The sequence below is a fragment of the Centrocercus urophasianus genome, unplaced genomic scaffold (assembly GCF_019232065.1).
Source record: "Centrocercus urophasianus isolate 14NV4802_14NV808 unplaced genomic scaffold, USGS_Curo_1.0 seq_15, whole genome shotgun sequence".
NCBI lineage: Eukaryota > Metazoa > Chordata > Aves > Galliformes > Phasianidae > Centrocercus > Centrocercus urophasianus.
In genome coordinates, this window is record NW_024884697.1 from 32,906,606 (window position 1) to 32,920,060 (window position 13,455).

Genomic DNA, 13,455 nt, shown 5'->3' on the forward strand with positions numbered 1-13,455 from the left:
TCCCAGAATACTGCAGTTCAGTTGCAGTCAGTAAGTCCAAAATCAAGTCGCGCTGAGTTTGCAGCTTTTCTAGCTCAAACCTCCAGCACTAAGCAAGGATGACAGCCGGAGCTAAAGCCAGCAGACAGCCCTCATAGAAAATATCTGTGTGGTCTGAACGAGCTGTATTCCAGAGCAGCACCTTGCCCCAGGGTTGTAGCAGTGCTCAGTATCAGCCCATGAAATAAAGCACTTAAAATACTCAACATTTCAGAGCTTTGTGTGCACAAAGCTTTATGATGCTTGTTATTTAAGCAAATAGTATAGCTCACCTTAAAGTCATTAGGAAATAAAGACTGATTTGAAACTGATTCAAGCCCTTAACACAGAATACTTGTTAAATTAAGATGTTATTAAACACAGCACACTTGTGATGTCAAAGACAGCCAGTTCCACCCCTGCACAGTGCTTGATTTGGGCTCTTCTCAGGATTCACCAGGGTCCTTCCCTGGTGAGGTCAGATTGTCTGACCGCCCTACAACAAAGCATATACATGTAAAGACCAACCTGGAAAGTTTGCTTTGCAATAGAACAAAGAGCTTTTGCTTGCTCAAATAATTGACAGTATGAAGAAAAGAAGAGAGAAGCTACAGAAAAACAAACTGAGTACCTTCATTATCATTAGCTCCCACACTGCTGTACTCTCCTCGTAGCAATATCATTTGTCAGTGTTTCCACTGTCAAACTTTTCTTTACTTCTATGACCCTCAGTTGCTGGAGAACGTTGAAGGATCATTTTCCAGAAACCACTATTTTAAGCAAATGTATCAGAGAAAGGTATACCAGCTTTGAGAGCAACTTGACACAAAACAGTGCCAAGCACACTGCTGTGATTTATGTAGCCAACATTCCTTAAGTGCCATTAATGCTGCTGCAGGGAAATATCTTATTTACTCCTTTATTTTCTGGCAAATACCACACTTTCAACTACCTCAATACTCTTTCCATGACCCCAGATGGATGCCATGGATATTGAAACTCCTCAGGTGGCAGGAAAAAACAATCCTCTGTTAGACACTAAAACCTTCCAATTCATAGCATTCATAAATCTATTCTAGTTAATATCAGCACCAACTAGTTTAAGCTGAAACATCTCATGATATCACCTTCAGATTTAAATTCTTTCTATTTTTATTTTTGAAATACAGAATAGACATTCTAAGGAAAATTGAGTGGTTTATATTACATTCTTCTTTTCTGGAAGCCTTTTCCTTTGAAAATTTCAGATATTCCATTTTCAGTTCGGGGATGTGAGAACTCAGCAGAGAAGTAATCTCCTTATTAGAGATTGGTTTGACTTTCCAGACTTCAAAAACCCCATGTGGCAACATCTGACAGAACTCTCACAGATCCTCATTTGTACTCATTCATTAAAGCTCTAATGATGTTTAAAAACCAAGATTTCTGAAGGGTCCATCTATTCTGTCAGTGGTTCTGAGAACTAATGGCCAAACAATTCAGGTCAGCAGGAACAAGGAGCAAAATACAGAGCTAGCAAGAAGCTGGAGTGAGAAGGCAGAAAATGAGGAGCAGGCATTTGTCACACAGAATGGAAAATACAGCTAGGGGAGCCAGTACACACTGCGTCCGAATGGCTGAGAAGACAGAAGGCACAGGAGCAAATACGTGCATTGATCCTTCGGCCATCCTGCACCACAGCCTCAAGGTAGCCCCAATTTCTCCATGGGAAATCCAGCACCCCAACTTCAAGCAAGACTGATGCTACCCTACCTCTCACTTTCTTCCTCAAGGCCGCCCCTCCCTGTCTTCTCGTACTGCCCACCCTGTGGACAAAATCCCCTCACACTCTGGGACCTCTCCTGATGGTGAGGCTCCCCCCTGCTGAGTCGTCACACTGTGCTGCCAGAAGTTGCTACGTCACTTGAACCAACTTTTTTTAAACACATCGGTATTTACACAGTTCTTATTTCACATCTAATTCAGCACGCCAAAGCCTGAAACTGAGGTCAACAGGAGCAGTGAATAAACAGAGTGGAAGAGTGCCTCAATGACCACAAAAATGAGTAGATAATTTTAAGCTGTCTGTTTCTCAGTTTGCCACTAATGTGACAGGGATGACTTCACAGTTCAGCCTAGATGATCACACACTTTTACCTAACCTCATAACGCATTAAGTAGTATTACAGCATGGCAATGAGGGCAGCAGACTTCATGATAAAATGAGTAATTCTGAATACAAAAAAGAGCATCAGAATAGCATATTGTAAATGAGACCCTGGCCACCTACTAAATAATGATAAGAAAAAAGGCATTAACTAAGCGCTCAGGAACCACTCATCGCTACTGATCTTTGCACTGAACAGCAGAGAAGGGTAGATGCACAAAATAAATAAATAGATAAATAATATATACGGTACAGCAGGATAGCAGCTGTAGGATATACTGCCTCCAGACATCATGTACCACGAGTAACAGCACTGGGAAAGTCTGCTTCCCCACTGAAGAAGTCCTCTCCTCAAATCCCACACACTTCCTTCTGCCCCTTTCCTCCCTACCAGCACTTCTCTACCTGATTACACTCAGAGCTCATCTCCACATCAATTTTAACAACTCCACGGGGCTAAGTGGTGTGTGCTATTACCAGAAATGGTGGTCCCAATCCCTGGTATGAAAGAAGTGAACATAGTGATAAAGGACCTGGTTTAGCATTAGGTCAGGCTGATGGTTAGACTTGATGATTTTGAAGGTCTTTTCTAACCTAGATGATACTCTGGCTCTACATATATGTTGACTGCTAGCCCATGCATGCCAGGTATTAGCCTGCCAAATAAAGCATTATAGTAATGACTATCTTACAAATGCATTAATTTGAACATCTCTGCTTTACTCAGCCTCCAGTACATGTAAGATTTGCCCAAATTTCTTAGATTTCCACCTCTTAGCTAAGCACGGATGACTATAGGCTGAGTGTTTTTCAAAATTTTACTTGCAGTTATGCTAATGTCAAGATTTAAGCACCTGTGATGATGTGAGTTCACTGTAAGTGAACACTACCCCTTGGTGAGATCAAGCAACTAAATCCTTTCCTGCCAGGCAGCACACCACTTTGACATGTCTGAAAGCATGAAATGATCCTCCAAGAGCACCTACAAAGCCCTGATTTGTACCACTAGTACTGCCAAGCAGCTTTTCTTCACATATGTTGTAGTAGAGATCTCTATATTCAGTCCTGAAAAAACATCCAGAATTTAACAATGTCTGGAGAGTAGCTGATACCAAACCATTTCTCTTGAGAACTTCTACATACTTCTATTTATTTCCTAGAACAAATTTCCCCGTTCATGCAGTTGGTATAGTGGCTCTTTTATAAGCAAAGCCTCTGCTCCATACACTGTAGGGAAATGAATATGAAACAGATTTTTCTTCCTCAAACCTGCAAGGTTTCACACATTGCCCGTTTTATTCAGAAGCTCCCCTTCTACTTTAATTACATCTTCCCAAAGCAGAGCAGGGAGTAATGCCAGGTTCCTTTGTGGGTCCTAAGGGAAAATATTTACTAAAAAGGCTCTTTATCAGCTCCTGTTCATACTGGATGTCAAGAATTTTAATTACATTTTTGGCCTTTATCAGAAAGTTTTTTGTTTTTTTTTTTTTTGCATTAGATAGCTTTCTCCTTGAAGGCTAAAAGTAAGAATACCTTAATTTTTTTGTTGTGTTTTTCATGGAAGTTTGCCTTCTTAACATTGTTGAATATTAAGAGGGGGCTCTTCTTGGAAGAAGGGAAGAAGGGGCTTGACCCCTTACCACGTAGCAAAAAAAATCCACAGGTGGTAGAATTTGTATCAGCTAATCTCATTCTCTGTGTTATCCCCCTAGCAGAGCAAAAATAAGCTTTTAGCCACATGGTAGGAACTATTTCCCAATGTAACTCTTTCATTATTAGTACTACCTAACACTGCAGCTGCTACTTGCAACTCACAGCACAGGATTCCAGCAGGAATCTGCTTCTTTGCCAGATCTTAGCTGGACTGAAATCTGTACTAATTGTTTGCCTGTAGGCGACTGCTATTCCTACCAAGCTCCATTTCAAGCAAGCAGGTCAGTTCTTTGGAAGGATTTCATTATATTTGAAATGTAAGTGAATATACTTGCAGTTCCTATTTTTTCAGAATATCCAAGCCTTTTCTTTAGGGTGCTCTCCTATTTCCTTACTTCAAGGTAAGCACTCCAAATTTTGCATCACAGATGTTATTATGGAAGGTTACCCAAATTTAACTACAGTATCAGACCAATCTCACAGCAAGCAATTTGGATATGTTCACCAAAAATAATTTAGCACATTAGCTTCTCAGAGATGTTACACACGCCCATGAGCATCACTTCAGAGCAAAACCTGTCCCCAACCCAGCTGCCCTCCCCTGACAGCCCCATGCCGTTCCCTGTCACTGTCACACAGAGCAGAGCTCAGCGCTGCCCTCCGCTCCCTGTGAGGAGCTGCAGCCGCCATCAGGCCTCTCCTCAGTTCCTCTGCTCTGCGCTGAGCACAACAAGGAACCTCAGCTGCCCCTCATACATCTCACCCTCCAAACCCTTCACTATCTTTGTAGGACACATTACACATTTTTTAAAACTTTTAAATTATTCACTGTCCAAACTTGATAACCTTCTTTTAACATGTGAGTAATGACCTGCTCAGGAAAATGCCAGAAGACAGCCAGGCCGCCGTGACAACCGGCAACTGAGAAACACAGCACAGCCCTGCCCAACCAGGCACCAGCTCCTGATGGGGACGCCTCAAGCACACAAGCCTCTACACGGCACCTTTCTGAATGACTTCTGTCTTTGCTTTCCAGGAGACTCAGCCCAACACAGGAAGCTATTTCATCACAGCTCCTCGCCATCGCGTAGAAAACTTCTTTACAAGGACTTAACTGAAAATGGAAGTTAACTGCCACGCCGAGCAGCTGCCACCAATCACAGTGGTAAGCATAGCAAATTCTAACTTCCTACTAGGAAAATACATGGAACAGTCCAACACTTACGGTACTTCAAGTCCACAGCTTACACAAAGAACTATGATAGAAACAAACTGATTTTTTTTTAATTGTACAGACAGTGATGGTACAAAAAAGCTTGAAACAACAGCTCATTAATTTCATATCTTTATCAAGTCTAAACACTAACCCATGAACTACAGTCTTCTCTTATTTTGGGGTAAAAGAGGGAGAAAGGCTTGGACTTTTAAGTCCAGAATCTAAACACAACGGTTTATCCGTGTTTAAGTTTCGGACAGCGTTAAAAGCAACATTATTCTGTGAAATATATATGCATTCCAAAACTGATTCTCAAGCGTCTCTACATCCTTAAGGTCCATATCTTCCCTTTCAATCACTACAAATATTCATCCCTTTCCAATCTTCATAAAAGTATTTCAGTCTTTCTTTGCTATGCATAGTTAGGACAGCACAAGTGCAAACACAGGGTGGCCTGAAAGAAGTTATTCATACTCAGTCATGTCAAGAAATACAGTCTTAAGAACCATGCATATTTCTGGGACAAAAAAACTCTACCCTAGGACCTTGCCAGGTAAGTACCTTAAGGTAGCGTGCATATGTGGAAGGCTGCACAGCTGCAAGTATAAGGCAGACTACACAGCTGCAAATGGTAGACCTGTAGCATTACACAGACTGAGGCACTGAGCAAGATGCTTACCAAAACTCAAACTTACTTTTGCACATGCTAAAACAAAGCACTGTAAAGAGGGGAGGTTAGTAGGATAAAACAGCACGTCTCAGGACTCTGGAAAGCTTTATCAGCTGTGCAGCCTTTCTGTGGAGGCATCAGCATCACTCAGACACTTTAAATAAAAAAATAATACATACCTTTCTAGGTCTTGCCCAAATCCATAGTCATGCACACATAAACTTCCAATGCACAAAAACTAATGTACTGGGGCATCATTCTATCCACTTCCCCTTTTGCCACTTACTTACGACATTAGCACCTGACATAAATTCATTAGTTATATTTAACTACTGAGTTGGCATCACTTAAAATTGAGACCAGGGATACCTACCATTTGGGTTAAACAAGAGAACTTGGTTAAATTCTGGACAGTCCAGCAATAAACATTTTAATGAGGCTTGGACAGCAGCTGAGAGCCAACTGCTGACTACGCCTGCCCACACACCCTGACACAATCCTGCTGAGTGTGGGAGTGTGTGCCTGGAGCATTCTTATAATTGTTTTGAGGACCATTTTGCAGTGATTTATGGCACAGCAGTGATTCATGTACCACAGGTTGAATAACACTAGGCAAAATGACCTTTTCAGTCACTTTTTGGAGTTCTCCCTCCTGATTTTATGTAGATGCAGCACTCTGCCCATACGCTCACAAAATGTTGTACCTATAGGGGAAAAAGTCATGAGATAGATGTGCAACTTATTTAGCTTGTTCTGACTGTCAATACCTCTTAAAATGCATATTTAAATAGGTTACTCAGTAACAAGGAAGACTTGAAAAAAACAAGAAGAAAATGGAAAAATAAGCACAAGAGGGATAGAAAGAATAAAAAGAATAGGTGAGATAGAAAAGGCAGAGAGGTTCAGACAGCTTTTGCTATTCGGAAGCAGGAAGGAAAAAGGATGGAAAATCCCCTGGATGAGGAATCTCACGCACAGAATCTCATCAGGAAAAAAAAAAAAAAAAAAAACCAAAAACATATTAATCAACAGCTCAAATTGTTCTGGAAGCTTTGTAGCTACTGCTGGAAATTCCTCCTTGCTGGGTGCTAGCTACAAGACCAGTGCTCCTTTCCTGCTACACTGCTGAAATAGGGGTCTCTGCCCAGCACTGCCAAGCACAATTCTTAGGACTACAAACCAGGCTAGATAGGAGACCAGCTGCAAATTAAACCAAAATGCATACAAGCCACTATATTGATTTATTAATTATTCCCATAAATAATTACTCACAAAAAAAGTTCACATTTAATACTGTGGTTGCTGCAGGGTTTCCACCCTGCTGCTAGGAGTGCAGGAATTTTCAAGGCAGGAAGCAGGACCACTGCCAGAGGAGCTCAGCTCTATCCACCACTGAACACAGTGTTTTGCATAGCAGCTAACCTGCAGCTACGGTAAAGAAAAGGCTAAAATGTCTCCAGGATTTCTCAGCTCCCTGATACATGGGAAGAAATCGCAGAATCGCACAGAATCACAGAATGGCCAGGGTTGGAAGGGACCTCAAGGATCATGAAGCTCCAACACCCCTACCACAGGCAGGGCCACCAACCTCCCCATTTAATACCAGACCAGGCTGCCCAGGGCCCCATCCAGTCTGGTCTCAAACACCTCCAGGGACGGGGCATCCGCAACCTCTCTGGGCAGCCTGTGCCAGCACCTCACCACTCTCTCTGTAAAGAACTTCCCCCTGACATCCACCCTAAATCTTCCCTCCCTCAACTTAAAACCATTTCCCCTTGTCTTGCAGTTACCTACCCTTTCCAAGTGTTGATTCCCCTCCTGCTTGTAGGCTCCCTTATGGTACTGAAAGGCTGCAATTAGGTCATCCCACAGCCTTCTCTTCTCCAGACTGAACAAGCCCAGCTCCCTCAGCCTATCTTCATAGGGGAGGTGCTCCAGTCCCCTGATCATCTCTGTGGCCCTCCTCTGGACCCTCTCCAACAGCTCCCCTGTCTATCTTGTTCTGGGGGCTCCAGACCTGGACACAGTACTCCAGAAGGGGCCTCACAAGAGCAGAGCAGAGGGGGACAATCACCTCCCCGTCCCTGCTGGCCAGCCCTCTTCTGATGGAGCCCAGGATACCATTTGCTTTCCAAGCTGCAAGAGCACTCTGCTGCCTCATGTTAAGCTTTTCATCCATCAAGACCCCCAGGTCCTTCCCTGCAGGGCTGCTCTCAAGGAGAGAGCTGCTCTCCTTCCAGTCTGTACGGATGCCTGGGATTTCTTTGATCCAGATGCAAAACTCTGCACTTTGCCATGTTGAACCTCATCATGTTCACCCGGGCCCACCTTTCCAGCCTGTCGAGGTCCCTCTGAATGGCATCCCTTCCTTCCACCGTGTCAACCACACCACTCAGCTTGGTGTCGTCAGCAAACTTGCTGAGGGTGCGCTCGATTCTGTCATCGATGTCATTGATAAAGATGTTAAAGAGCACCGGTCCCAGCACAGACCCCTGGGGTCCTTCCCTCTTTTCCTGCCTCCACCTCTTACTCATCTTTCAACAGTGAAGTTAACTGACTGTAATAAAATTAAGATATAGTAATAGTAAATCTACTTTTCATCCCACAGGAAGAAAAACAAAATTTTTAGCTTAAATGATAAGAAAAATGTTAGGTGACAAAAATAAATTACAGCCTTCAATCTCAAGATGAAAGTTACAGACTTCAAACACAAGCAGGCATACGAAACACAGCAAGGGGAAAACAAAACAAAAATACGGAGAGAGATGGTCAGCCTTATCAGTGATTTAACTGAATTCAAAGAAACAGTTGTGGACAAAGTCAGACTTGGTAACTCCAGTTTTCATCAGTTCATGTGAACCAGGAAGGCCCAATAATGGTTTGAACTAGAGAAGAGTGATCTTTGAGAATACAGAGAAACATTAAGAATCAACATGAAAGAGGGGTGACTGACGAGATTAAAATACTTTCTGATCATGTAAAAGTATTAAAGGATAATGAAGACAAGAGCTACACACTAACGAGAGCAGTGAAGAGCTCTGCTCAAAGAAGAGCAGTGGTCCAAAAGCAGGAGTGAACAGTGGGATGGAGAACTGCAGAAGTACAACTGAGGTGCACTGGGACCTGCAACTGCGCCCTGGGATCCAGTCCCCCAACTTCAGAAAATACATCAACCATACAGGTGTGAGCAAAGGCTGAGCAGTGGGTCCAGCACACCTCTCCATAAGGTGCAGAGAACAGCAGTGACAAACAAAAGTGAGGGCACATCGAAGCGAATAACCTCTGGCTTGAGAACGGTCAGCAGATCATTCATCAGAATTACCAAATAACAGCTTGAATGCTTTCTTCACACAATACAGAATTACACACTGAATTTCATTCCCACACAAATCTGGAAAGCAGACTACAGGCATTTATAGACACGACAAACACACTTTATAACAATAAGTAATAAAATACCAGATGCTTCAAATAAAATTTCTGAAACTTCAGGGCAATCTTACAGAGGTCATTGCCTTGAAGCACCAAAAACAGATACAGTCACAGATATAGCAGGTCAGAAGGACTTTTGCCCTAATTAATATGGAAAGCAAAGTGTTTCAGTCAATGTTATTCTCTCTCTCCTCTCTTAAAATAAATAAATAAGTAAATAAATAAATCTGTTGCAATAGCTGAAGATTGCTAAAGGAAATAAACAACATGCTCTTAAGCTGTTAAAGACAAGAAATGTATAAAGATATCAGGGTTAATACGACACATGAAAATATGAAATACTACAGATGAACCAAGGCTTCAGTTAGGGCACTGCAAAAAAGAAAACAAAACAAAACATTTTTGGGGGTGATTTTTGTTGTTTTTTTTTTTTTTTAAATACCTTTTGATCACTCTGAAAGTAATGCCTCCCATGGAATCTACAACAGATACAAAGAGCACTACTTGATAGAGCAAATTCTCAGCTACAAAACACTGTTTTTCAACACAGTCACCAACATCAGCTGCACAATTTCCATCAGTGATGAACAACAGCTCGTATGCAGCACTTGTAAACACTGGCACCACCAGCAGAGGTGCCCCAATGTCACCACTGCTGAAACGCACCACCTACTGCTCCCCTGTGCTCACATCCACCATTTGGTCTACAGAAATGTTCAGTGAGCATCAATAGGTGCCATTTTTTCCACCTGGAGAAACTCGGTGCTGCATCTTCTATTCATCCACACATCCACGTCAGACAGCTCTGTGTCAGAGCTCCCCTCTGCTGCCACCTGTCACAAGGAAACAACATGGAACAGGATACTGGTGGGAAGGTTCAGCTTCTACTGCTGTACCACCAACAGCCACCTCTGACAGCATGAGCCAACATAATAAAATTGGAGGCAGTACTTCTGGAGCAGCCCTTGTAATACAGCTAAAAATTCTCAAATGTCAAAATATAAATCGTGATGATGGTTATGCAGATGCTTCACAACAACAGCGGAAAAATGGTGGAATTGCAGGAGAAATAACTAAAGTTCTTTCAAACAATTTCACCCCGTGCGTTTTTGCTGATTCCCAGGTTTCAATAGCCTAATTTGAATTTCAGTGAATAAAAATTAGAAACACTTTTTCAAAACAAGTCACGTTCTGAATCTCAAACTGCATTTTTTAAGTCTATACTGTGTTTATAGAAGCAGATGAAGAAAACACCAGAGCTTTAAGTTGTGCTTTTCTCTTCTCAGTGACATTTTGTTGCTATTTCCAGGAACGGGCAAATATTAGCTCATATCTTTGCATACTGTAGCACAATTGCTATTCACTGTATAATTGCTATATCATTGCTATTCACTTTTTGCAATTTTACTTTTTCCCTTTTTTTCCTTGCCTTTTTTAATAAAACATGTTATGAAGAAACATTATTCAATCTGGAATTCTTACTTCTGCCAATTTAATAAGGGTTCTGCCCGTTTGCCTATTTGTATTTTTCACTGAGCCTGCGCTTTGCCTTGAAAATCCAAATTCTCCCCATTGCTTCCCTAATTCATATCAACCTTGAAATATCACAAAAAAATGATTAATTACATAGAAGTACATTCCAAAGTCAGCTTTAGATGGAAGCAGAATACAGTTGAACGCAGAGCTTCGTGTAAAAAAAAAATATTTGCTTTGCTTTGTTATACCAGATGATGCACAAAGTGTAAGGAAACCTGAAAGGTGGTCATGTGGAAAGAAGAGAGAAGCTATCCAGGTCAGAGAGAAAGTGAATAGCAAATGCTTTGCATTACACAGTGCTGGGGAAGCAGCTGAGATAAGTACATCACCATCAATACAAGAGCCCCAAAAGTTCTGAAAGCTAAAGGTGCTGAGACAAACCTCAGGAAATGTCTGCAGCATAGTTCCACTCAACATACAACATAAACCTGACTGGCTACATCCACCACTTGCAGACAGGCCTGGTACTATTCTTCTGCACTTGTTGATGTTCCTTGCCATTCACATCTCAGTATAAATTCAAGAGATTTTTACATGAACAAAGAAAAAAAGGCTCCTCCGCCTCTTCTGTGCACCTGGACTCATAGACAACCAGCAACCACATTCTGCAATAGCAGATCATAAGCTTGATCTTGGAAGATCAAATAAGCAAAAGTGCTTTTGTTCTTGTCTGCATTTTATGCAGTACCTCGATTCAAGGGGAAAGATGACTTCATTATGAAAATAATAACTCACCCCCTCCTTGATTGGGCATTAATGTTCAAAAGACATTCCTTGAGGAGTGGGTTTTTTTTTCAGGGAATCTTTCAACAAACACACTGAGATGAGCAGGGAAGTAGCAGACACACAAACAAATCTGCATATGCTTTAATGACTTACACACCAATAAGCCTCAGCATTGCAGTGTTGAAGTCTGTTTAGAGACAAATGTACAAGAATGGTCTGTTATTGAGAATATTATTTGCCTAATTGACTTGAAAGTTACGGAACACTGGAAGAGGTTTAGTGTCATATTGCAAACAATGTTTTTACTCAATTTTTTTTTTATTATTCAGCTTTCATCACATATACTGCAGAAATGCAGAGTTTCCATTTGACATTGGCCATTGGCTCCTGAGGATGAGCACTTGGACTCGCAACCCTCGTGATGCATTTTATTCACACAAGCACATGTTTTTGCCCAGAACAAATGCCTTTTTTTCTCTAGTCATATTTCCTAATCAACTATCAAAGACTAACCTTGTAGCATTTCTGTGTATAGAAACAATTACAGCTTGCGTAAGGGCTCTACTGACTTCAGGAACAAGGCATGGGAGAGTTCGAACTGCAAAGCAAACATCTATTTATCTGCTGTGATGTTATAACATCCATCCCTCTGACTCAGTTTTCTTACAAAAAGCCCAATGCTCACCTTGCTGTAGTAGAGGAAGACTGAAGTTTATTAATGATGGCCAACACTGAAACACACCAAAGAACATAAAGTTGTCTCTCTTGTGGACAGAGCAGAGAACATGAAGATTTATCTGGGAGTATTTTATTACTTCCTTTGAAAATGTAATATTTCCATAACACATCCCAGGTGGGAAAATAATTTCAAAGCAGTCAATATATCGAAAGTTCACAGAAATAGAGAGACTGGAATGCAGAGACGAAGTAGAAAGGACCACCCAGAACCATATGTATTTTCCTACCTAAGAATTAAGGTATGAAGCACAAAGTAGCATCACTGCTATCCCTCCTCCAAACTTCTTTCAAGGACAATTCGAAGCAATAGCCCCACAGTATTTAAATCCTTCTTTCTCAAGAATTTACCCTTGTGTTCCTTTGGATGTTTTTGGAGTCTCACATTGGGATGAAATAACACAAAAATGGCAGCTGTCCCAAATGCCCTGAATGACATCAACAGAAAGTTCTTACCTATTTCAATCACAATACAATGTTATTCCTTAAATCGATTGTTTCTGCTTCAAGGGCTGCTGTACTTAAAAGGAAAAAAAAACAAAACGTTGTGTTTTTTTGGAATCCATGCTTGGAAAAAAACATCCTTCACCATCTTCAACCTGCCAATGATTTTTCCTCCTCTTTTGGTACGTAACAGTCTTTTCTGTGATAATGAATCAGGCAACTCCAAAAACGCACTTGGATCTCAGAGCTGTTCTCATCAATAGCACGTGCCACTTAGATGGCAGAGCTGCTGGCTCTGAGCACACCTTTTTGCCTATTACTTGTATTCACAATGAGACACCTTTCAGTGAATGGAAAATGTGTTTTTCCACCATGAAGAAGAAAGTATCTTACTGTTCAACGCATTTAACTTCACTTCCAACAAATATGAAAAATAAGCAAGGAAATACCACCAAAGAAATACATATTTTATATATTCAACGGGGGGAAAAAAGACACTTTTTAATCAAAAAATTATGACATTTATATTAGAAAAATTATGACATTTTATACCTCTTCTCTGGCTCTTTCTCCCACAAAAGTGATACTGGCATTAGTATCACAAGAATGATCTTTAATTAAACAAAATAAAGAGTTTCTTTTTATAATTAGCCTTTGATCCAGTTAAGCATATAACTTATGAGCCTAAATTTAAGCACTTTGACTTCAAAAGGATTATCCATTCTCAAGTTTCATACACTTAACTGGCAAAGGTTTCAGTGGCCTTGACTTAAAGATCTTTCTAAGATTGGCATCAAATGAATAGGTTCCATGTGCATCACCCATTCAAACAGTTAGAGCCCAGTAATTTCCCAACGTTGTGATCTGATCCAGAAAAAC